The sequence below is a fragment of the Lampetra fluviatilis genome, chromosome 18 (genome assembly GCF_964198595.1).
Source record: "Lampetra fluviatilis chromosome 18, kcLamFluv1.1, whole genome shotgun sequence".
Taxonomy (NCBI): Eukaryota; Metazoa; Chordata; class Hyperoartia; order Petromyzontiformes; family Petromyzontidae; genus Lampetra; species Lampetra fluviatilis.
In genome coordinates, this window is record NC_136292.1 from 5,515,221 (window position 1) to 5,542,062 (window position 26,842).

Here is a 26,842-nt window from a genome sequence, read left to right on the forward strand (position 1 = left end):
TTGGCCACCCACGCCTTCGCGTGCCGTGCCGGCCTCCATAGGTGCTCGCTAACAGCACTTGCCCCAATAGTCCGTTAAGGTTATACGGGGGAGCTTTGTTTTTTTTTTCATGTACGTACAAGTGTATTTGCGAACATGTGGGCATGTGGGTGGGGGTGTGTGTGTGTGTGTGTGCGAGTTGGTGTGCATTATATATGTGTGTGTGGCTCAGTAACAAGGGTTGGTGTTTAAAACAACACCCTCGCATTTGAATTTATATAGCGTCTAAATGCGACCGCATCCCAGGATGCTGTCGACAAACAGTGGGCATGTTTATTTCATGGATGAGCGAGAGGAGGAAGGGTCAGTCCGTCGTCGGCAGAGGAAGCAATGCGGTCTTGAGCCTGGTCTTGAACAAGCGCAGAAGAAAGAGAACAGAACATTCGGTGGCACGGTGTCGAGATGTTAACTACCTCTCCCGGTATACAGGAGGTCGTGGGTTCGATTTCGACCCAGACGCTTGCTGCTGTATACTTGGAGTTTGCGTGTCTCTCTCCCCGTGGTCGCGTGGGCTTTTCTCCGCGTCTTCCGGTTTTCCCCTCCTCGTTCAGAATCAACATCACGTGTTTACAGTATTTTTCGACTTCACATTTCCACGCGATAAGCCACTTCGTTCATTTGCGGCCAGATCACTTCTGAAAAAAAGCTACATCGCTCGGTGAGCCCTACCCGGTAACAAAGACATTGTTCAGTTTCGTTTTAGAGATATCTTGAGTAAAGGGGTCGAGGATGAAGCATTTTGTGTTTATTTTTCGCTGTCCTTCCCCGCACCTCCGACGAGCACGGTTGCCTACGTACGGTGTGAAAGAAGTTCAACGTAATTGCGTACAAAGCACGGGATGTTTCTGGGAGAAAGACGGAGAGACGGCCCTTGCACAGCCACCGGTAGAGAAGGCGTGGTGTTATGTACGCGAAAGAAGGCAGCTGTAATCTTTAAAAAAAAATCCTACTTTCATTTCAAACAATATTTCATGCAGCATGCATTAATGTGCAGGGAAGTCGGTTTCAACATTTGTGAAAATAAATGAAAAAATCCCATCCAGGCGCTCTTCGACTTAAGAACACTCGACGTACGAACACCCGCACTTACGAACAAGCTTCCATGACGTTCTTCTTTCACGTTGAATTATTACGCGAACCCACTTCCAAATTGAACCACGGAACTATTTTGTTCAGCGGAGCTATCCTCTGCGAGATGTAATGAGTCAGCCTGTGTCCTTTGTGCATGCGTCACGTGTGCGTGTGTGTGTGTGTGAATGTGTGTGGGGAGTGCATCAACCAGTCATCTCGGTCATCTCGGTCAGTCGACCCGTGGCACCTGGGTCTGCCCCGTGACCTGCCAGCGGGCGTTCGACACTTCACGTGGCCTCAAGGTGCACATGGCCTGGCACAAGCGTCGTGGTGACGTCACCGCCACTTAGTGGCGAATGGCGGTTGTTGTTGTTGTTGTTTGGGGAGCGGTAGTGTAGCGGTTAGCGCGCCGCCCAATGCAAGCGGGGACCCGAGTTCGATTCCCGCTCACGGCCAACACCGGTGAAGATTATTTTAACCAGTTATGGGCCTCTCCTAAATCGACTCGGCCTCAAATGAGTACCTGGTGCGGTGTGTTAAGTCATCGCTACTCGGGAGACAAAAGCGACTGAGCGTGATGCTGGCCACCCCCACCTCACCGTGTGTCGTGCCGGCCTTCATAGGTGCTACTCGCTAACAACACTTGCCCCAACAGTCTGTGGATGCTATACGGGGATCTTTGTCTTGGTGCGTCTATCCATGCATCTAAGTTGGCCCGCTGACAGCACTTGCCCTGCAAGCCTGTACGCGTAAACGAGGGATCTTTATCATTCCACTGTGATCTTTACAAATCAATTCGTACTGGGAACGAGCCGAATATCCACGCCATTTTGACATCTCGGCTTAAATATAACGTAACAAAATGCAGCAAAAAAAATAATACTTTGCCTATTTTTTTTTAATCATTTTTGCTAAATTGGGCCAATCTATGATGCACACGTGGGTATTTTGACACCACTCAATCGGAATACTACATTTCACGAAAAAACAATATCGTTGCTCTGTTTTATTTACCCAACAAAAACCACGATGAGTCTCGAGACATCAGGCAGATATGTTTTTTGGCGAATTTAAATGTATCCCCGCTCCAAAGACAAAGACCCCCCCCCCCCCCATATCGCCTAACATACTTGTTGGGTGCAATTGCTGTTCGTGAGCACCTCAGAATTCATACTGGAGGAATCCTATGAGCTGTAAAGCTCTTTTTCACAGATGTCCACCTAATGAAGGCCGGCACACACACACACACGGCACACACACACGGTACACACACGGCACACACACACACACGGCACACACACGACACACACACGGTACACACACGGCACACGCACACACACGGCACACACACGGCACACACACACACACGGCACACACACGACACACACACGGTACACACACGGCACACACACACACACACACGGCACACACACGACACACACACGGTACACACACGGCACACGCACACACACGGCACACACACGGCACACACACACACACGGCACACACACACACACACGCACGCAGATCAACCTTTGATCTTCATCGCCGAGCAGCGTGTATTGGTAACGGGGCTGTAGCCACGACCATCGCCATCTCAAGCTCGTGCCGTCCCCAGAATACAAAACACCCCGGCTGGCTGGCTGGCTGGCCAGGGGTTATTTATTCACTCGCTCGGAGGTTTTTTTTTCTTTCTTTTGGAGCCTGAGCTTGAAACGAAAGATGGAGAGAATTGCGTGAAGGCAAATCTCTTTGCCGCCTCTGTTAATGTGCGTTTCTTCCCCCTCTCTCCTTCTCTCAGCATCGTTTTATATTTGTGTTAGTTGCTTTACAAAAAACACATGCGTCTTATCTAATATGAATGTCGTGCTGTGTAATGTACAGCAGTCAACCCACCGCTGGATGAAGGGCTCCCCACGCTGTGTCAGTCAGTCATGGAGGTTGTGTAACCATACTTCACCACGCTGGTCAGTAAGGGTTTAGGGAAGGGCAGAGGAGGAGCTCGATGCTTTTTGACTCGTACGTGTCGCATCTAATGGATTCACACGACCTCGAGCCAACAGAAAGCCACTGACATCGTTCACGGTCTCCATGGGCCACGGTGGCTGCTACGCCGCTGCACGTGGCCGCCTGTAATCCGGCATTACCGCGGAGGGCAGCAGCGAGGGTTTGTGGGTCACCGCACACAGATGTTGCGTGAAACTCCCTTCCACCCGTGGCTGGGCGTCGAGGAGGTGCCGTAACCGTGGCTCGCTAGAAGCAAAGTGTGTGGACGAATCTACATCTGTTTCCATCTCTACGGGGATAGAGCGTTGCCCCCTCGCTCGCGCGTGTGAGTTTGTTCCGGGTGCTCCGCTTTCCTTCCGCGTGGATAATGAAGACGCTCGTTATTTATTGTCTGGAACCATCTTAAAATGGAAAGATAAAACGCAATTGTAGCAGCAGCAGCAGCAGGACCCCTCCTGAAACGAAAGAGAAATTGGACTCGGCGTGGCGTTCCTAGACGAACGACTATTTGAGAAGCGATGCCTGAATCGGATCGTGACTGAATCGCGAGTAAGTGACTCGCATCGGACCTGCAGTACAGTGCTGTTAATCCTCGGAGGAAATAATAGCACTGTTTGTATTTATTTATTTATCTGAGAAACGATTTTAAATTGATCCGGGTGCTGGGACCCAAGTGTAGGAAATCGATGTGTTTTTAAAACTGCAAAAAAAAATTCCCCCTGCTACCTAATGAAGTTTTCACGATGGATATTACCAATCAATCCGCTGGCTCCGCTTCTGTGTGCGCCGCGCAGGAACGAGCTGATTTCGCGTTCGGATGAAGCCTCTGTCAATATTAACAACCGTCTATTATTCACAAAGTTTTGCTCAATTAAAAGCTAATTTTCCCCCCATGTGTGTTTTTCTTGCTTTCTCTAATCTCCAGGTTTCATCGATCGACGACATTCATGTACCCGTGTACCCAGCAACGCCTCCCCGAGTCTCACGGCTCTTTGACATGAGGGTCCTGTCAGCTTTTACCGCAGCACGGCGGGGGGTCATTGCTACGTGTACGATTGCATCATACGATTTGGGCAAGAAAAACATGTTTTTTTACCTTTCCCCGAGACCTTTCTCCCAATTGTCAAATCAATAAATGAAGACACTGGACTAGAACTCTCGTGGAGCGGCGTGGTAATGCGTGTGTTGGAGAACGACCTTTGCGAAAGTAGATGTCACAGAACTACTTCTGAGACCACTTCAAGTGACACCTCTTTACTTGATACAGCAATTGTGCTGTGACGGTTCCACCTGAAGACGGAAGCTTGTGTTGCCTCCGAAACGTCGTGATTTATTATTTTATTTATATTATTACTTCTATTAATTTTATTTTTATTTTTTTACTTACGTGACTTTACCGAAAAAGCCTAAGTATATATGGAGGGCGCTGCACTTTCTCGTGTGGCTTGCTGTGCAGAAAAGCCACGTTGCATGACGGTCACACCAAACTGTTTCATTCTCAGAGCTGAGAATTTGGCCAACTTAAGTAAAATTCCAGATGTGACATGATGTTCGTGTGTGTGGGAGCAGTAGCAAGCAGCGCTACGAAACCGGCGACTCGAGTTTGATTCCCGCTCACGGCCACCCCCAGTGACGATTATTTGAACAGGTCCTGGGTCTCCCCTAGGTCGGCTCAGCCAGTGCCTGGTGCGATGTGTAAAAATATCGCCACTAGGGAGACAAAGGCGGCCAGGACGTGGTGATGGCCACCCACCCCCTCGTGTACCGTGCCGGCCTTCATAGGTGCTCGCTAACAGCACTTGCCCCAACAGTCTGTTGAGACTATACGGGGAATCTTTGTCTTTGAAGTTATTGATGGCGGCATTGGGACCGTCTGGTCGCTACACTAGATAATGATTTTATTATTATTTTTAAGGGTGGCTGAATCCTGGATTCCAACCCAGGTTCTCAGCTGTGCTGACTCAATACACACAGCGTGGTAGTCGTAGTGCGCTAACCACGCCACACCAGTGAAATCTGAATATTTACGAGATGAAAAAAATTACACCGAGGATGCAGTAGAAGCCGCCCAATTTAAATACTACAAGCAAGTGAAATTCCGCCTTGTCTGTCGTATTAGGTGAAACGGCACCGTAAGCCAAAAAAATATATAATCTGGAAAAAATAAATAAAACAACAAAACATCTGCTTTGCAAGATTTCGCTTTGCAAGTGCTGAGCAAGCTTCTCCAAAGCCACCGATCGGTAGCGCTGCCCATCGCAGCGGATAACAATGCACATTAATAACAATGTTCTTCGGTAATCCGTGAAAACCCTTACGGGGGGGGGGGGGGTGACTCTTTGAGGACGTTTCCCGCTGCATTGGGACCGTTCGGCCAATTGCACGAACGGGCGTTTGTCTTTGTGTGCGGAACAAACGGAGAACCCAGAGAGAATAATCCACCACGCAAACTGGAGGCCAGGGATTCTCAACATTTTGTTGGCTGCTGCTGCTGTTATCCCTTCCTGCCCGCGCCCCTTGTTGAATTTTGTTTCACCGCCACTCCCCTTTATTTTTGTTGCCTGACCCAACATGGTTCTGAGAAATAAATGCGTGAACAATGACTGTCAATAATGTAATCAATCGTCCATTTTTGTGAGATATCCTAACTGGCTGGTAACTGCAAGCGAATAGAAAAATAACAACAACATTTCATCGGGTGCTCTGCATGCGCAACGTGATTTGTTCCCGCTCGCTGCTTCCTCTTCGAGCCACATTGTTCGCGATCAATGAGTTTAGAAAGGTCTTTTATATCATTCTAGGTTATCATATGGATTAAAACGTTACGGTGGTTAGTTGACATTGGCAGATTCATACGCGATTATTAACCAACGACTCTCACGCACGATATAATTTTCACACATTTATAGCTTGCCACGTGTAACCCCCTGTGGTCCGCGTGTCCCCGGATGAGAACCGCTGCCCGAGAGATCTGCAACCTGTGGTCACGTGTACCAGAGGTCGCAACCGGGTACCCGATACCCGATACCTGGCTACCCGTACCCGGCCGGGTACGGGTACGGGTACCCGTGTGCGACCCTGGTGCGGCCGGGTACGGGTAGGCCGTGAGTCACTGGTGAGTAACCGTTTGTCACTCATTTCGGGTACGGGTACCGGTAGGGAACGGGTACCCGTACCCGGCCGGGTACGGGTACGGGTACCCATTTGCGACCCTGGTGCGGCCGGGTATGGGTACGAGTAAGGAATCAAAACCCGTTTGCGACCTCTGACGTGTACCTCCCTGGTGGTCAGCAATGTTACTGCAGGGGGGGGTCCGTAGTTGAGAAACATGAATAACATCCTCACCAAGGAAATGTACGACTTTAAAATAACTAGTTTAGGATGTGGTGGTCCGCGACATTGTTGGAGGTTTGAAAAAAGGGGTCCGCACACTCGAAAACAATGGGAACCGCCACTCTAGGGGGGTTAACAGCTAAAACTCCGCACAGATGGATTCAAGACACGTGCCCACATTGTTGCTGCCTCGCAAGCCCGGCAGGCTTGGAAGTCTCCGCTTAGCTTTGAGAACCCATGCGTGGCCGTCGAAAACTCAAATCCGCAATGCAGCAGCCAACTTGTAGAATGTGGTACGCTTCAGCGCTTTGTCAGGCTGAGGTATCGGGGGTTCGTTGAGCATGCCCTAACCCCGCTGGGTCAATGCGCTTCGAGTAATATCACTCGTCGCTGATGTTGGCCGTGGCCGGGAATCAAACTCAGATCGCCGGTTGTGAAAGAGAGTCCACGCAAGTCGTCCTGGTAAGGCAGGGGTGGGGAACGTCCGGCCCGCGTGCCGTATAGGGCCCGTGAAATAATTTGGTGTGGCCCTGCCAAGGCAACCGCAGGCGGGATTCGAAATTCAATAAATCTAGGAGCAAATCTGGAAAAGCATTTGCGAGTAGCAACATCATCAATACCAGCTAACATCACACGCCTCACCAAAGAGAAGCAGTTCCAGCCATCACATTAGGGGTGAGTTAATTCAATGTTTGACCAACTATAACAGGCTATTTTTTAAGTTGATGATTTTGTATGGCCCGCGAATGATGTTATAAATATCCAAATGGCCCTTGGCAGCAAAAATGTTCCCCACCATTGTGGTAATTATCTCTCTTTTGGGTTTGCTGCAACCCCCTTTCTCCTTTATCGCGCCTTTGTTACCATTGTCTTCTTTAACGCTTGCTCTCTGCAATGCCTGCGTGAACAGTAGTGGGATACGTTTGTCCCAATCCCAGCCAGCTGGCTCAAACCACGTTATAAACTATCACATAATTCAAAATATAGGTTTGTTTAGGTTAGATCGCGTAAATCTAAATGTGTCGTAAATATTTTTTTCCTTTATTGTGATCCCGTGTTACCCCTGGCGAGATGTTAATTACCTCGCCTTGTGTGCAAGAGGTCGTGGGTTTGATCCCGACCCTGACGCCTGCTGCATATTGCAGTTTATGGTGTTTCTCTCCCCGTGATCGCGTGGATTTTTCTCCGGGGCCTCCGGTTTTTCCCTCCATTTAGAATTAACACGCGTTTATAGTTTTTGGCTGCTATAAATTTCCACATCTTAAGTCACTTCGTTGAGCTATCATTTGTGGCCAGGTCGCTTCTGAAAAAGAGCTGGAAAGCTCACTGGGCCTTACCTGATAAAATAAAAAAAAATGTTTAAGTTTTTTTTAAACCTCAGCGTGACGCCCGCAAGACCTTCGCACACACGGTGAACGGGTCCATTTGCTTGCCCGTCTGCCTGCACTGACCGCGCGGAATGAGGGCCCTGATTTGCATGACAATGACATTAATTTAGCAGTCTCTGACGCATTGAATGGGCGGCGATGCCACTCAACGTCGTAGCGCGCAAATGGAGTCATGGAGATTGCAATAAAAAAAAAGATCAATATTTATGCGTCCCGCGTTCAAATTAAATGTTACGAGCTTTGGTGCAAAAGTGCCATACACTCTAAATAATAATAATTTTAATTTGTACGGTGGATTTCATCCGTAGGTCCAAAAACGCCGTGTATAGACTGCAGGAAACCAACACGGAACCGATGCAAACGACCAGAACTCGGGGTAAAGGCCAATTTAAAGAGGTGAGTTTACAAGACAGATTTCCGTATCTCGAGTGACCAATTGTCTGATTGCCAAAGGCGAGGCGTTACACAGCCTTTGAAACTGCGCTGGCAAAAAATGAGGCCTGGCCACCCCATGAACAGGGTGCATCGACGTGTGAGCACTTCGAACAAGACGAGCCGAGGATCTCGTTGGAGAATACAAACGGATCAGTTCATGCAGATGACGTGGGGCTGACCCATCCAGAGCCTTCTTGGTCAGCAGCAGGACCTTAAAAGTCCACTCCGCGCCTCCGATTAGCACGGTTGGCGACGTACGGCGCGAAAGAAGCTCAACATACATCCACACACACACACACGCTCGTGTGCAATAGGCGACATTTCGGGCAATGTCCCTTCTTCGTAGCACGTGCATTGAGAGGCGCGCTCGGGGCTTTCAAGCGGCCTTCCGTCCGTCTCCGATGCGTCGCACGCAGACGCCCGTCGGCCAGGCCCGCTCTGTTTGATGTGGCCCATCCGGCGGGTGGCCTCGATAGGCGGCCAACGAGGCGGGGCGTGTCCTATGGGCCGGAGCAACCAGGTGTCATGAAATGTGCATCGCCGTTTCGTTTCACGTCCCCCCCCCTTCTCTCTCTCTCTCATGCCCCCCGCCCCCCAATGAGAGCTGCGTACTAAGAATGTGGTCGTCTGGTTCTCTCGCAGTGCAGTCAACACAGATCTATGGAGCACAAATACAAAGATACCCCGTATTGTGTTACACACTTTTGCGGGAAGTGCGGTTAGCGAGCACCTATGAAGGCCGGAACAGCACGCCAGGGAGTGGGTGGACAGCACCACGCCCGGTTGCATTTGTCGACCTCGTGTTGATGTTTACACACCGCACCAGGTACTCATTTGAGGCTGAGTAGACCTAGGGGTGTCCCAAGGCCGGTTCAGATAATCGTCATCGGTGTTGGCCGTGAGCGGGCATCGGACTGGGGTCGCCTGGTTCCGTAGAGCAGCGCGCTGACCGCTGCACTGCCGCACACGCACAAACATACGCACACACACGCACACACACGCACACACACGTACGCACGCACACACACACACGCACACGCACGCACACACACACACGCACGCATGCGCACACACAAGCACACACACACACGCACACACACGCACGCGCACGCACACACACGCACACACACGCACGCACACACACACGCACACACCCATACACACACACGCACACACGCACACACACGCACGCACACACACACACGCACACGCACGCACACACACACACACACGCACACGCACGCACGCACACACACACACACGCACGCATGCGCACACACACGCACACACACACGCACACACACGCACGCGCACGCACACGCACACACACGCACACACACGCACGCACACACACACACACGCACACACACGCACGCACACACACACACACGCACACACGCACGCACACACCCATACACACACACGCACACACGCACACACACGCACGCACACACACACACGCACACACACGCACGCACACACACGCACACACACGCACACACACGCACGCACACACACGCACACACACACACGTACGCACGCACGCACACACACATACGCACACACACGCACGCACATGCACGCACACACACGCACGCACACACGCACACACACGCACGCACACACGCACACACACGCACACACGCACGCAAACACACGCACGCGCACACACGCACGGTGCCTGGCCGAATTTCCATGGGGCAAATGGAAATTTCGCCAGAGTTTTAAATATTGAAAACCGTTATTAGAAACATTGTAAAGTAATGATATTGATTTATTTGTATTAAATGCCGACAAAATATGACAATTGTTTGCTCCATGTGGACAAATGATTGAGTGGCTTTCCATCGTATACAATAAGTAAAGAAAGTAGTCTAATCGATACAATTTGCTTAAGATTTGCAAGCTAGGTATTTTTCGCGTGACACAAAAGATAAATTGTCACAATTCAAGGTCACGCTTTAATTCACGTATCGATATTTGTTCTCACATCGTGGTAGGTGTAGCCGCCTCCAGTAGCTGCAGGGTGTAACGCACATTAAACGAAAGCACATATATTCCAACGCACGCAATCAAATACAAGTGCCGTGAAAGTAAGGCTCGATAGCCGATGAATTGACATTGATTTTAATCCCCTTGGAAAAGTTATCGCCAGCAAAAAGTGGATTATCGGGTGGATTATTGTATTGCGGGATCGTTAGAGATGCCAATTGATCAGGGAGGCCTTAATCCAGCAGTGGATTAAACCATGACTGATGATGACCCTACTTCCCAATTCGAACACGAAAGACGTTTGAGTCTCAATGAGCCCTCCCGCGGTGGAACATTTCAGCGTGCGAACTGATAAGCAGAGAAAAAAAAGAGAGCTCAAAGCAAATTCGGCCAGGTTTTGTTTTGTCTGTGAAGCAATACTTTACACGTTGTGGTCATTGCCGCAGAGATGCACTGAAGAAAGTTCCTGTTAAAGTGTCAAGGACATCGCTCGGTTCATGTTATCAGCAGCATCATCATCATCATCAGCCATGATCGATCCACAGTTGGATGAAGGCCTACCCTAGCTGTCGCCAATCCTCACCTGTCTCGCAATGCGACAATTGATCTCGCACATGATCTCATTGGTAAATCTCCACAGTGTACGTCCTCATCGGAGCATTTCCTCCTTTGGCTACCAGTTAGCACCACTGCAGTTATTCTCGCCCCTAAGTCACGATCCCGTTGAGCGATGTGTCTTGCCCATGCCCAGTTACGTTCCGTGCACACATTTGCAAGCCGTCCGCTGCTGCGTACATCTTGTTCTACGTAGGGACAGCTGCCACTGGAGGTCCCCATCGGCGAGATTCGCGTGGGGAAATAAAATGGTTATGTTGAGATGGGACATATGGTGCTTTGGGATGCTGTGAAATTCAAGTGCCTTATTAATGCAAAACCATAACCATTTTTCTTTACAAATTAATCGCTGCTTCTGCTGCGTGGGCAGTGGAACACAATCACAAAATAAAAAAAAATCGTCAACAACACCGCGGCCTTAAAAAGAAAAGGGTATGTAATAGGCGACGTTTCGGAGCAATGGCCCTTCTTCAGAGGCCACAGAGAGGCCCGCGATGCAAATGCAACATCAACGTCTTTCACCTCCGTGTGCGCTCCACTCCCATGCGTTCCTCTCTTTCTGTCTCTCCGCGCAATCAATCGCGAGCGCACTTCTCTCCGCTTCTTCTTCTTTGCGTCACAACTTCTCGCCGCCAGTATTTTCTTAGCGAGGATAGGGGCGGGGAGCGGGGGGGGTCCGGGCGTAATTTATTCATTCGCTGGAGAAATGAGTAACGAGTGCCGCGCGTATCGGCCCAGGCGGTTTGAATAAAAGATGAGCACCCTTTGCTCTACGATGCACCGAGTTGCTCATCGCCAGCGGTACCTCTGGCGCACTGGGATGGAGGAGGGTGGAGGGGTAATCAGATGTTATTATATTTTTTTTGGGGGGGGGGGAGGAGGGAAGAGTGAAGAATCGCCGACACTCATTTCAATTAACGTTATCATCGTGAGATGACAAACGAGGCGGGTATGTCGTGAGATGAGAGATAATGAGAGATACGGATGACGCAGACACGTCGTGAAATTTACGCGTGCATGTTGAACTTCTTTCGCACCGTACGTAGCCGCGTCGAAGCGAGAGATGGAGGTCGAGAGTGATGAGAGATGGGCGAACGAAAAAGAGAAACGTAGTGAGATCAGAGATTCATTGCGTTGTTGTCGCTGTTGTAAATTATGTTGCGCATGAGGATTTCAACTTTAGTCGTGTGTTTGATGCCCCCGTGATTGTGTTCACGAATGTATCGACCTCTGTAACCGCTCGGGGCCACGTCTTTGCGTATGTTGACCTTCTTTCGCGCCGTACGTAGCCAACCTAATAATGGCACCGCATGAATCGTCGTCATTTCCCCTCCGTTTTTACGATCTCAAGGAAGAGGTTCAAGAGGTCGAGTGAATCGCCCCCGCCCTCCCCGCCCTCCCTCCTTCCCGAGCGCTCCCAGATGCAGGCGGACGTGAGTCGCGCAATTACGAATGGGCCGAGGTTCAGGGTGGACAGAGTTCACATTCGAAGCGGCTTGCACGCGAACGATGTTTGACGTTTAATTTGACCGCCCCGCGTTTAAATCGCGGCGCGTGCACGCAAGGAAATGCGTCTGAAGCCATCTTCGTGGAAAATCGACTCGTCCCCGTTCAATAAACGCACGTGTGTTACCAATTTGCACGCCCGTGTAGGGTTAAGTGTTTCAATAAAAACGAAGGTCCACGTCGATATCTGCTCACATGCATATTCATCCTCTCCTGCTTATCAACCAGCATGGGCATCAGAACGTTTAATTGGACAGGATGCGTTGCCAAGAATAGACCCTTGGCACTTATCTTGATGTAATGTATGAGTTTGACCTTTCAGCAGCAAAGGGCGCGTCAGTGCAAACGGTGAATAATTTAACTCGTTGCTTGATTAGTCTTTTAGGTGTAAGTGCGGCGGGGGGCGGGGGAACGTCCCAGAAGTAATGTCTTCGCGTGTTTTTTTTTTGGTTTCTAAGCAAAACTTTCGATGAACTCGCACAATTTATTCTCAGTGTTTTTTTTTTCTGTGATCTACTATTTACAGATCCCGTAGTTCGGGTTGCGCGGTGGCAGACGCAGTCCTGCCGTGCCTTGCTGGCGTCTTCAATCTCCCATTCGGGAAGGAGGCGTGCGCGCATCCGTTGAATCGTAATCAATCGTCTCACTCGAATGGCTGCGTAGGACCAAACGACCACGAAACAAAACAAGAAGGGGCCGTCCATAAATGACGTCACGCACCTTGGGGGGGGGGGGGTCAGACATTTGTCACGATGTGTGACGAGGGGGGGGGGGGGTTGAGAAATGTGACGTCACATTAAAATGCGCAACTTTAAATAACTATAGACAACACGTTCTACTTAATTAAATAGACTTTTTAATAAATGTGCAGCGGCACATTAAATACGCACTACAATGACAATAGTTTAAAGCGATTTGAAGCATGTTTTTTTTGGGGGGGGGGCAGAGCTTTGTGACGTCATATTTGAGGGGGGGGTATGACTTTTTGTGACGCCGTGTGACGAGGGGGAGGGGGGTCAAAAATCGTCCAAAATCGCGTGACGTCATTTATGGACGGCCCCTAAGCAGATATTTTGTTATCTCGTTTGGGCTCTTGCCACACTGTTGAAAAGAAGAAGCCCTCTTCGCAAAGTGAGTTGAAGTGACTGATTTGCCGTGGCTTGTTATTTAATGCTCGTGTCAGAACCATGCATCACGGCACCTTTGCGGTCGAATGCGGGCTGCGTAAACGCGGGAGGACCCCGCCCCCCCCTCTGACCCCTCCCCCCCCACCTTGCTTCCTATCGTTTGATATTCCGCCCCATGCATCCGCTTAGCAGGAAGCATGCATCACCAAGAAGAGTCGTTCAATTTCGCAAGCGAGGGCAAAACATTGCCTGCACGGTAACGCACTGATTAAATACAATAAAAAAAAGATGAAATCCAAAAGTGCGCACTTTCTTGGCCTGCCAAATAATATTGTTAAACATTACAGTAAAATTAGGGCTCGCCGCTGGGATTCGCATCATTGCTCTCAATATGTACGTTCTGTCGCTTGTTTTGCATGCAATCGTGTTGTTGACATTCACTACACGAAGTGTAATGTCTCCCAATGTAATCAGAATCAGAATAGGTATTCATATTGAAGGAATCCGATGAGCTATAAAGCTATTTTTCGCAGATGTCCACTCGGGGCAGGTCAGAACGTTACAACAACAAACAATATAAACCCACGAAAGGGGTGCAAAGTATAGAAAAAAGTAAGCGAATCACTTTAAAATGTATACAAATAGAACAAAACTATGTTTTACCTTACCAGGTGAAGCCCACTGAGCTATTAACTTCTTTTTCAAAAGTGATCTGACCACAAACGATAACGTCGGTCATGCCTGGTGTTTGACCATACTCCACACGATGGCCCACTCTTTCAAATGATGCCACGCGATCTTTAACGTCCACTGTGAAGTAGACCGGCGCGTAATAATTGTACGGCCGAGAAAGCTTGCATGGGTGCCACGGTGGCGAGATGTGACCTACCTCGCCTGGTATGCAGGAGCACGTGGGTTAGATCCCGACCCTGACGCCTGTATATGTGGATGTTGTGAGTCTTTCTCCCCGCGGTCACGTGGGTTTTTCCTCCGGGTCCTCCGGTTTTCCCCTCCACATTTAGAAACACGCGTTTAGAGTATTTGGCTGCAATATATTTCCACGTGATAAGCCACCTCGTTGAGCTATCATTTGTGGCCAGGTGGCTTCTGGAAAAGAGCAATACAGCTCAGTGGGCCTTACCTGGTATTTTTTTTATTTAAAAAAATGTAATAAAAAAATTGTAATAACCAACCTGGCCGCTAGTTTCAAACCGTGAGCCTCTTTAACGAGAGGAGAATGCGCTACCGCCTGGTCGTGTTCATAATGGCTTATTGAATCCATCTGTGCGTGGGTTTTCTCTGGCTACTCCCACACCCCCCAAAAAGAGCAATCAGTGGTGGCATTGGCCAAATATCCCAAATCCAGGACTCTGCTGAAAAAAACATATTCTCGATCCTGGGTGAGGATACCCTCGATTACATTGCGTTCTCGTATTGTAATAATATCTGGGTTTTGGTTTGAGATGCAAATTGTAGGGGTGGGGGGAAGCTGAGACCGATATTGTAATTGGGGTATAACATTCCGGCGTGTGATGCCCTGGTGCCGCCTAGTCACGAACCACCACACAGTGAAGGCGTTAAGGGCATTTGGACAAGCACAACATCCAGTAAACATTCAGATCGTAACGACGCCGTCGATGCTTTGACCAAAACCGGTACTTGTACTCAAGATGCATCGGATTGTGCATGTTATAAACTGTTTGCATGTGCCATCCTCATTGTCAACGGCTCCGTCTGAGATACCAGATATCACAGCGGCGAATATGCATTGATTCAAACATATTCTTGGGAATAGATCCACCGTGGAGATGAGATGGAGCAATGAAATCAGCTCGTGTGCATGGGCCAGGTGGATTGTTCTATCCCAAGATTGTGGCGAGACGGCGACTGCTGGCGGAGGTCATCATCCAGCGATGGGTCGATCATGGCTGTTGACGTTGAGGATGATTTGTTGCGTGTAATCAGTTCACACGTGACTGCCCCCCACCCCCCTCGGCCCACCACCCCGCCCCCACCCCCCCGCGGCCTCTACATTCATCACAATGTTTAGAAAAAATAATCAATCCTTGAATCAAATTGTTACCCTGAATCAAGACGATTCATTGAATTGTGAGAATGAAATATTGCACAGCGAGTGGACATGCCCCGCTTCCTTGCGACGACCTTTGCTTCCCTGCAGAATGTTTGTTGCATCGTCTTGCCCCCCGCCCCCCCCCCCCCCCACCGTATTGCAGGAGGGGAAAATCAACGGTGGTGAGACGCGTTCAGAGTCGAATGCTCCCACGTACGTTCAACCAATGTACGCGCGCACGTTGAAATTATTTCGTACGTAGCAGACCGTGCTAGTCGGAGGTGCGGTCCAAGAGAAGGCAGCAGCATTCGACGCCGTGTGAATCGCAGCGACACCGTCAGGGTGATGTTGCACGGATGGAGCGCCCTTTTCGTCGTTCTTTGACGGTTTTGTGCTTCACCGCAGCCGCAGTTGGGCGAGTCTCGGATCCCTCCTCTTTCGTGACGGCCGCTGGTGTAGATGCAGAGCAACTGCACTTTGACATTCAGGTGTTCAAGCCAGACAACCGCGTCGCAATGTCTCCTTTGTATTTGTGGATCGGCTATTGCGTCGTCATACGTTGCCCGGTCTGTTCTGGATGACCATACGGTCTTTGGTTGATCTTCCATGCGTGGCAGGCGGGGCGCGAACCTCCCACGTTGCTTCTAGATTTGAAGCTTTCGTGACTGCAAGGATTCATATTCTTAGGTTTTGTCGGTAAAGTCACGTAGGTAAAAAAATAAAATTACTTGATACAGCTATCGTGCTGTGACGGTTCCACCTGAAGACGGAAGCTTGTGTTGCCTCCGAAACGTCGTGATTTTTATTTTATTTATTTTTTATTTTACTTTTTTTAATTTTAAATTTTTACCTACCTCCCACGTTGCGTCCGAGCGCGACGTAGCGAGGTCCGTGGCTGTCGTGGCAGAGAGAAGCCTCAACCAGAGTCTTGTTTATTGCCGCGTCCGTAGCCAGCCACGATTCAAAAGACCGAGTCCCGACGTCTTAAAGTGTAACGCAGAAACCGTGTTACACTTTAAGACGTCGCGACTTTAACACAGCTTCTGTGTAACACAGCTTCTGTGTAACACAGGAGTTGTGTTGCACGTCAAAGCACGTGTTATAGGTTGCTGCAGGGCTGCGCTATCAGCAGAGGGCCCTCATCCAGCAGTGGATTGACAGAAGAAGGGCGGTAGATGTGCATATTCGACTTTATATTCAGCTTATGCTGGTTGGATGTTTCCGTTCGTTGAGAAATTATTGACCCTTTTCCTGATGACGACGGCTTGTGTTGCGATCGAAACGTCGTAGTTTTTTTTTGTTATTTTTTTTAACCTATCTACGTGACTTTACCGAAAGACCCAAATAATATAAATTAGTATCCGTTTGAAAAAACAAAGGGCTTATTCAATCGCAGGATATAGTTTCTCATATACATTTATTTTGCCCAAATGTTATCCCGATTGCGTTGTCGGCGAGACGTCACGAGGACGGAAGTAGCCAATCGGAAACCCTCACAGAGAACAGTCCCCCTGAAGGAGACACGCACGGTTGGGCTACGTACGGTGCGAAAGAAGTTCAGCATGCATACATGGCACACACATTCTTCTGAATTCCCTTCGTGGGATCTCAAATGTACACTAGGAGGCAACACTTTTCCACCAGCACTGACACAGATAATTACGTTTACCGCATAACAGTAAAAAAAAGAAATCACGAGCTGGAATTTAGCCAGAAAAAGTGAAAAACAAAACGTAATGTCACGGGGCATTTGCATGCAAGCATTATGGAGGACGCTACCGTATATCCATCCAGGCGGAGAGCGGATGAAGGCCGTGTCAGTCACAGCACAGTACAGTCGTCCGTCCCAGGGTCTCGTGGGATCCGTGAGATCTGTCGTGACTCCGGCACGAAGAGGCCCCCTTCTCCAGCGCGTCGACACATGGACACTGCTCTAGCTGGCGCTACGAGAGCCTTCGGAGCCGAAGCGTTCCCGGATGATGATAGGCGACGGTGTCGACAGCGTGCACACTTGACAAGTCGGCTTTGGTCGCGAGTGGCTGCACCCAGTCTCAGCCCAGCATCTCAGCGGTGCCAACTCAGCACTCTGACCTCTGCGCCACGTGGCGTGACCTCTGGGCCACGTGGTCACGATTTAATTATGATTGCTAAAAACAACGCATCCTGTTTCCCTCTTAGTAATTGTGGACTATGCACCTATTAAATTGAGTTTTTGTTTCCTCCCAAGGTCAAATTGCCTGCATAGTTCCGCGTGAGATGTGTGAAATATGAGAACGGCGAGCAGCATCGCGAAGTCAGGCGGATAGTCAACACGTCCATAAACAGAGAACAATTACAACCACTTCAAGGCAATTTTGGTTTCAAAGCAAACGCATGCCTCCATTGACGTGTCTCCTTATTGATGCTCGGTATCAAACGATGAACCACAAATGAAAGTGCCGCGCTTGGACCGTGAGCATTAACCCACAGAAAATAAGAGATCAATAACAGAGCGCGGCTTTGATCAATGTTTAATAGCAACAGGAGCAGCAGCAGCGGCGGCGGCAGCGGTCATGATGCATCCACTGCTGGATAAAGACCTCCCCAAGGCATCGCCAACTCTCACGATCCTGCCGTGCAACAATTGACCTTGCGCATGCACACGTGCTGATGTCATCACTCCCATCTTAAATTTCGATTTAAAGCTTTCGTGACTGCAGGGATTCATCTTCTTGGTTCTTTCGGTGAAGTCACGTAGAAGGGAAATAATACAAAAATGAAAATTAAACATAATAAAATACAATTCTCACGACGTTTCGGCTACAACGCAAGCAGCCGTCCTCAGGTTCTGCACCTGAGGACGGCTGCTTGCGTTGTCGCCGAAACGTCGTGAGAATTATTTTAGTATGTTTTATTTATATTATTTTATTATTTCCACTCCCATCTTCTCTCGGTGAACGAATTCCATTCCTCGGCTTCCACTCCGCCGATAAGCTTGTCCGCAGATCATCGTCTCTCCTTGATTAATATAAACCCGGGATGCAACCGTCTCTACGCAACAAACGGCGTACTGAGGTTGGCGCACACTCCAAAGTGTAACTGAATGTCAACGTTTGGCATCGGCCAACCTTGTCACACTCTCGCGGGCCGCACGGCGAGGTGACGCCGTTATCTACGTGTATTCGTCAAGAGACAATTGTGCCCGAGCACGGTCAGTTGATGGGGTTGCTTCATGGGGTCAGGACACGTTAACAATCTCAGCTAAGTGAATTGGTGCACCCCAGCGGACGGATGTGTACACAACGAATGATGGTGGCGGCGGTGGTGGTGGTGGTGGTGACGGTGGTGGTGATCGCGCCACCAACACAGCACAATCTCCTCCATTCGCTCCCGGCCACGGAGATGCGTTCATTGAACTTCACGGGAGGGGGATATCTGGCGCCCAACTCATTGCCCGAGTGCGCACGGATATTGTCGGACGATAATCTCGCAGCGTAATGATTGGGTCTCCGGTCAAGGTGGCAAATGCAAGCGCCGGTGTTCATGATGGGCGCGGTGTTGGTGATGGCGAGATGTTAACTCCCTCGCCTGGTATGCAGGACGTCGTGGGTTCGATCCCGACCCTGACGCCTGCTGGATACTTGGAGTTTGCATGGTCGCTTCTCATACTCGTGTGGATTTTTCTCCGGGTCCTCTGATTTTCCCCCCCATCGACATTTGTATACATGCATTTCGAGTATTCGTCGGCCTCTATAAACCTCCACGTGATGATAAGCCACTTCGTTGAGCTATCATTTGTGGCCAGATCGCGTCTGAAAAGAGCGACATTGCTCAGCGTGGATTTCCTAGTAAAATATACAAGTTTTTTTTAGTTTTAGTAGTTTATAGAATGGCACGATCATTGTAACTTTTCCCTCCGTTGACTTCACCATACGATGTGTCGTATTGTGCTGGCGTTTGTTCAAATGTGATGTTTTTCAATACTCTCCACTGTATTTTGTGCGCGAATATATTTACGTATTAATTCTCTGTTTTCAGTGCGTGATCTCAACAGTTTCCATCTGTCTATAACCGATTACGACATTTTACTACTTTTCAACTCTTTGCCTACAAATCGTTGTTTCCAAATGCCCTTGATTGTTGCAATCCTTCCGCAACGCCTCCTTGATTTTCGGTGGGTGCCACAGTCCGATTGATCGGTGAACAACCTCACGCGTTCCAGAACGTGGGCAGCATAGAGAGAGAGAGAGCGGTTCCTCAAAATGAATTATGAACATTTGACAAAATTTGTGTCCATTGGTTTGCAAGTGTCAATCCACTGCTGGATGAGGGCCTCCCCACACCACCGTGCTGTTCGCGGGGGCTTTAAGACAACATACCTCTTCTTGGTTCTTTCGGTAAAGTCACGTAGAATGGAAATAATAAAATAATAAAAATAAAACATGATAAAATAATTATCACGACGTTTCGGCCACAACGCAAGCAACCGTCCTCAGGTGAAGAACAGGTCTGTCGATAAGACAGAGTCAGACTCTGTCTTAATTTATTATGTTTTATTTTTATTATTTTATTATATTCATTCTACGTGACTTTACCGAAAGAACCAAGAAGATGAATCCCTGCAGTCACGAAAGCTCTAAATCGACAACATACCTCGCCACGCCGACAGGCACGGGTGTGCTTAGGCGGGCAGCGCAGACATGGACGCATAGAAGAACAGCACGACATTGGATGTTGCCACATTGGCCACACACGTAGGCACGCAGCCCCCACTGTGCTTGGCAATCATCCCATCGACGCACTGCCCAGGCTCAACCCCGCTTAGCTTCCGACACCGAAGACAATCGCGTGGGTGCTGGGTGATTGGGTCATCGGCGTGTTTTACTTGCTTGGTGTACATTGCGACGAGATTTAATCCGGCAATAATGAAGCATATCCATTGTCCGTCATCAATATTCCCAAGGCCGTGAGGGTGTCTGCTGTGGCTATTAAGAGAGCAGCTGCTTCAGCATTACTAAAATGTAACTACAGCACGATGTACGGTGGGTTTCTTTTTTTTTTCTTTTGGTACCTTAGAGAAATCGTGCCGACCGTGGCATTATTAAGATTTTATAACCGTTGGAAATGGCCAAGTTCCGTTATTGGCTGCATCGGGAGACGTGAAGTGGTAACTCGTTGAAATATTTAACGTGATAAAAGACACACACACACTTTCGTGCGTGCCGCGGTATTCATGTAAACGTTTGAACATTTGGTGACGGTAATATCTAATCTTAATTACGTTATGAATTATAAATATTTCATGACGTTTTACAATTGCCTTCTTTTCAAGCCATATATCCACACACCATGGTAGTGCAGGGCGATGCGGCCAGCAATAACCATTGCGGCACTGTACTCCTGTGCTGCAACGTTTTGAGCTCGCAAGCCTTCATCAACCCACACTGACACCACGTGGTGTAGTACGGTCAAGTAGCCCCCCCCCATGACCGCCAAATACAGCGTGGGGAGGCCCCTCATCCAGCAGTGGATTGTCAAAGGGCTGTACGTGTATACACATGTACACATCATCGCAGTGCAGTGGCGCGCACCTGTTAAATGTGTTATCGCGTGGGCATTTCGCTCTTACGCAGAGATAATCAGTGAGAGTTACTGACCCCAACTCTGTTGAATTCTCATCGGCACCATGGGCAGTGGCACGTCGTTTAAGGGCCTTTCCTTTCGGATTTGTAAAGAATTGTCCAAATGTACGATTGATCATAATCACAGTAAATCACAGCGGCAAGCCAGCAAGCCATTCCGGTGTGGCTACGTACGGCGCAAAAGAAGTTCAACAATTATTGTTGGTTGGCATTGGCGATGCTAAAGTATTAAGACGCGTGTGCCGCCCTCTGGTGGCTGGCGACTGATATGGGATGGCATAGAATGTCGCTCAAAGCTTCGTGTTTGACGATCCAGCCTCGTAGATGAAACACATTCCTGCGGAGGGAGCTGGTAGGAACGTTGGGTTGCTTGGTCAATGGCCAGGGTCAACGGCGGCGTGGTGTATTCCGCAAATATGCCCGATTGTCAGGGCGGGCACAAGCCGGCGTGAGCAGGTTAAACGTTGAGTTTTATAAGGGCACCACGGGGTGACCAGCCCCTCCCCACCCAGCCCTACCCCTCCCACCCCCCAGCCAGCCCCACCCTCCCCACTAAGCCCCTCCCCACCCTCCCCACCCAGCCCCTCCCCACCCTCCCCACCAGTCCCTCCCCTCCCCACCCAGCCCCTCCCCGCACGACGGACGGACACAATAATCCCCTGTGGGCTGGTGGAACCAGTGGGTTCCTACTGGTATAACGTAATCTGTAAATGAGACGTAAATGTTACCTCCGTCACCCTGAGCGGCACCAGCAGTGTAGTGTATAGTGTAGTGTATAGCAGTGTCTAGTGTCGTGTGTAGTAGTGGAGTGTATAGTAGTATAGTCGTGTATAGTGTCGTGTATAGTCGTGTATAGTGTCGTGTATAGTCGTGCATAGTGTAGTGTATCGTGTAGTCGTGTATCGTGTATAGTAGTATGTAGTAAATTTCGATTTAAAGCTTTCGTGACTGCAGGGATTCATCTTCTTGGTTCTTTCGGTAAAGTCACGTAGAAGGGAAATAATAAAATAATAAAAATTTTACAATAAAATGCTCACGACGTTTCGGCCACAACGCAAGCAGCCGTCCTCAGGTGGAGAACAGGGCTGTCGGAAATTCGGACGCTGTCTCCCCGACAGACCTGTTCTTCACCTGAGGACGGCTGCTTGCGTTGTGGCCGAAACGTCGTGAGAATTATTTTATTATGTTTTGTTTGTTATATTTTATTATTTCCCTTCTACGTGACTTTACCGAAAGAACCAAGAAGATAGTATGTAGTAGTGCTTAAGTCCGTCACTAGGGAGAGGGAGGTGTAGACCGCCACTACTCAACACGCTGCCGCCGCGACCCTTGCGGACTGAGAAACGAACGGGGAAACGAACGTTCCGCGTAATGGCCCTATTGTCATGGCTAATATATGACTTGCGTTTCGGGCATGTATTTACTATGAAATGCATTTCCAATGAAGAAGGGCCATTGGCCGAAACGTCACCTGTTCCATATTTTTGATGAAAGTTTAGATTTTTCGTTTGTTGTTTTTGTTGCACCACTGGCTCATGCAGTGTCACCATATAATCCATCAGAAAAATATACATTTCTTATCGTGCATACAGCAAATGGACAGCTGGAGAAATATCAAAAATTGAAACAACAAAAAGTGTAATCGAGTACATCTTTTAACTCTTACGACACGTGCGCCTTTCGGCCACGCTTTCACGCGCGCGTGTCAGACGAGCTTCAGAGTGTACACGTCTGTCCGTTCGCCCGCTTGCCACGTGCAACGAGTAGAGCAAGGCTGGCGAACTATTTGATGGCTGTCGATGATGGTGAAACAAATTCTTAGGTTTTTTCGGTAAAGTTATGTGACTTTACCGGAAAAAACCTAAAAAAAAACCTAAGAATATGATTCCTTGCAGTCACGAAAGCTTCAAATCTAGAATGGTGAAACAACATTCACATCATCGCCCCGTTCGCTTGCATGTGTTATAACAGCTATTACAATGATAGTGATATCGTAGTAGAAGTAGTATTTTATTGAGGGACTTCGTGTTGTATTGGTGTGGTCTGGAACTCTTTTTTGCTGTTGTTTTACTTCCTTTCTTAAGCCTGGAAATTGATGTACTTGTGGAATTTAAACTTATATACTCTTCATTTATTTAAGGAGCGGCACAGTGACGAGTTGTCATCTTCCTCGCCTGGTCTACAGGAAGTCGGTGGTTCGATCCCGACCCTGATGCCTGTATATTTGGAGTTTGCATGTTCTCCCCCCTGGTCACATAGATTTTTTTTCTGAGGTTCCTTCGGTTTCCCCCTCCACATTGAGAAACATGCGCTTAGACGATTTGGCTGCTGTAAATCCCCACGTGATAAGCCACTTTGTTGAGCGATCATTCGTGGCCAGGCTTCTGAAAATAAGCGAATGGCTCAGTGGGGTTTACCTGCAGCTGCAAACACCTGTGGATGCACCACACTACGGCAAACCACACAAAAACACAAGCAGCAAAAACAAACTCAATACACCCGTCAGTAAGCCAGCCTCCAAAAGGAAAGACATAAAACAGGGCTATGACCTTTCTGCGTAGTTTCTTTGTTGGTTATATTCTTGTGTTCGCCACTGCCAATGCAGCGTCACCAAAGGGTTCGTTTAATTTTCTACCGCAGAAATCGATTATTGATTTCGAATCGTGAGCAAGGATCGTGACCTGTCATTTTATCCGATCGCGTTGGATGTCGAACACGAGTCGCTGGCATCGTTGTACGTGGACTTACGTGAATAGAGCTTGTGGCATCGGTTGACACGAATTGCATTCGGTAACAAACTGTATCGATCTGCATGATGATGATGATGATGAGTGGATAGCCGATAGAGTCGATCACGACACCACTTTGGAGAGGACAAACCTGGTGCCAGAAGCGTTATAAAACCCTGTAATTAATTCCGTACCCCCCAAAACCCTGGCACGGTTGTCTCACTCGGAATGTGACCCAATCGCGTCACGAGCCCTGGAGGAAATCGTTGAATCTAGATTCTTAGATAACTGCACGAACGCATGATGCGCCGGTGATCGATGCACCTGAAATGCGCCCGACCTAGACGGACCTCGAAAGCCAAGCAAGGATTTTGAGCCTGGATAAAGCTTGTATGGGTGATCACGCCGTACATCAGATTGTGATTTAGATTTTTTTTTTAAACAGTAATATATTATTTCTTATCGGGCATCAGAACCGTCCCGAGGGCACGGCGAATCGGTGCGACTGCCCCGAGCCCACGCTTTGGGGGGCCCGAACTTTGACGCAAACGTAGCAGATGTAAAACTTTCGGTTCATCTTCTTGGTTCTTTCGGTAAGTCACGTAGAAGGGAAACAATAAAATAATTTTTTTTTTACAATAAAATAAAATTCTCACGACGTTTCGGCCACAACGCAAGCAGCCGTCCTCAGGTGAAGAACAGGGCTGTCGGAAAGACAGCGTCCGAATTTCCGACAGCCCTGTTCTTCACCTGAGGACGGCTGCTTGCGTTGTGGCCGAAACGTCGTGAGCATTTTATTGTAAAATTTTTATTATTTTATTATTTCCCTTCTACGTGACTTTTCCGAAAGAACCAAGAAGATGAATCGCTGCAGTCACGAAAGCTTCAAATCGAAACTTTCGGTTTAGTTTGCAGGCGTCAGGGTGCCCCACACGGTGGGATTCGCCCCGGGCCCCGCACCGTCAATCACCACCCCCCCCCCCCCCCATGGGCGGTCCTAGCCACTCCTGGTTTAATGTCTCATCTTTCACGGTGATGCGATTTAACAATCCCATCTATCTGCACGCCTGCCTGACGTCCTCTCGGGCATATTCACTCCTTTGGTAGTCACTCCGTTGTTAGTCTCGACTACCGGCCATCACCCCCGTCTCGCGTGTCCTTCCCAAACCCCCTTTTCCTGACTCCCAATATCACGTCTCAAGCTCTACGTCTCTAACTTAGGCATGTCGTCCTCCCGTGCACGTGTTCCCCTTCTCGTCTCAGTGTGATTCGAACGAGATGCACTTTTCGCAAATCTTGCCGCACTTTGCAGATGCTGTTCCACTTTCTTTGTCCGTGTCTATGTTTCTGATTCGCGCCACATAGCAAGCCGAAAGCTAAACTAATGAAACACAGCAACATACCCACGTGCCAATCATTACATAAGTTATAGATGGACGAAAATGCTGAAGTTCCAAAAACAAATAAAATAATTGCGCGTGTGTTACATAACGACTTTCCCCAGCATTGCCGCGGGAAGGGCCTCCGCTGGTAGGTAGTTGGCCTATTCTTCCACGTTGGTTAGACGTAGGAGTACCCACATTTCTCTCCACCACACGTGCCGTGTAACTCGACCGACTGAGATGTACCCCCTTATCCTGCTGGGTGGACAGAAGCAGGGGGCAGGGGGGGTGGGGATTCCAAAAACGTGACCCATTGTTGTTAACTATCACACCGTGGAATATAATTATCTATAATCCAAACATTTACTTTTGGCCTCGTGACGTTATTGGCTTACTTAGTATAATTTGTACTGACATTCCACTGATTTGACACCTGTAATAATATACGAGCTGTGTGAGGTGTGGTTCGGGTGCTTGTTCATCACCGGATCACCTGAAGTGCGCCAGATCTCGTCAAAAGCTAAGCAGGTTGAGGCTGGAATAGTGATTGGGCGGATGAGCACCATGCGTTACACGCGGGGCGACGTTATGGAAAGTGAAGATCATTACGGGAAAAGAAAAATCCATTGCTGTACTGTACTATGTCCCCACGTCTATGCTCCCTTCCTGCCAGTAGTGTGTTGACACCTGTAAACATTCATTCTAGATTTGAAGCTTTCGTGGCTGCAATGATTCATATTCTCAGGTTTTTTTTTTTTCGGTAAAGTCACGTAGTCTACGTGACTTTACCGAAAAAACCTGAGAACCTGTAAACATGTGTATTGTGTATCTCGTATGTAATACACGATAATTTGTATTTACATAGCATCTACGATGAACAGCATGACATTAAATAGGATGGCGCGGTGACACCATAAGGCCGGCTCCCTGAGTTCCATTGCTGACCACGGCTACCATCAGTGGTGAGTGATTTCCGAGCCGGTTTTGGGCACCACTGCACCCGACCCCGTGCCGTCCAGCGTATAGTCGAGCATCACCCACGACCCACATCGTGCAGAGAAGCAGGCAGGCCGTCATCCAGCAGTGGACTGACGTACACCGACACACACGTGTGTCTTCCTTGTTCGCCAGCTGATGCCACAGCCACTCCCGCACCGTTTCCGAACGCACGCATCATTCGACCCGAAATGAAACCAACTGGCAAACACGCTGCGTTAGTGTTACTTTAGTCAGCATCGGTTTTTTTGTTGTTTTGCAAATATATTTCAGTCGCAGCCTTGGTTGGCCGGGCGGCAGTGGCTACGTCGCACGCGGCCTGTAATCCAGCACTGTGGAGGCAGCATGCGACCAGGGTTAGTGGATCACACAAAGATGTTGCGAAATTCCCGTCCCCGTGGGCGTCGAGTAGCCACTATCGCGCAGCCCGTCAGGAGAAAGCGGTTACAGCAGAGCGCGCGGCCTTATATCATCTGTCCCGTCTGTGTGGGATAGAGCGTTACCCCCTCGCACGCGTGGGCTCTTCTCCG

The 26,842-nt window shown here is 49.0% G+C and overlaps 1 long non-coding RNA gene across 1 annotated transcript; it reads left to right on the top strand.

Moving 5' to 3' along the window:
- The first annotated feature begins 159 nt into the window (after nt 1–159).
- On the top strand, nt 160–26,392 carry LOC144937126 (uncharacterized). Its single transcript, XR_013637573.1, has 4 exons — nt 160–1,412; nt 4,043–4,190; nt 8,147–8,234; nt 26,182–26,392. It is a non-coding gene; the product is annotated as an uncharacterized LOC144937126 (long non-coding RNA).
- The last annotated feature ends 450 nt before the right edge of the window (nt 26,393–26,842 follow it).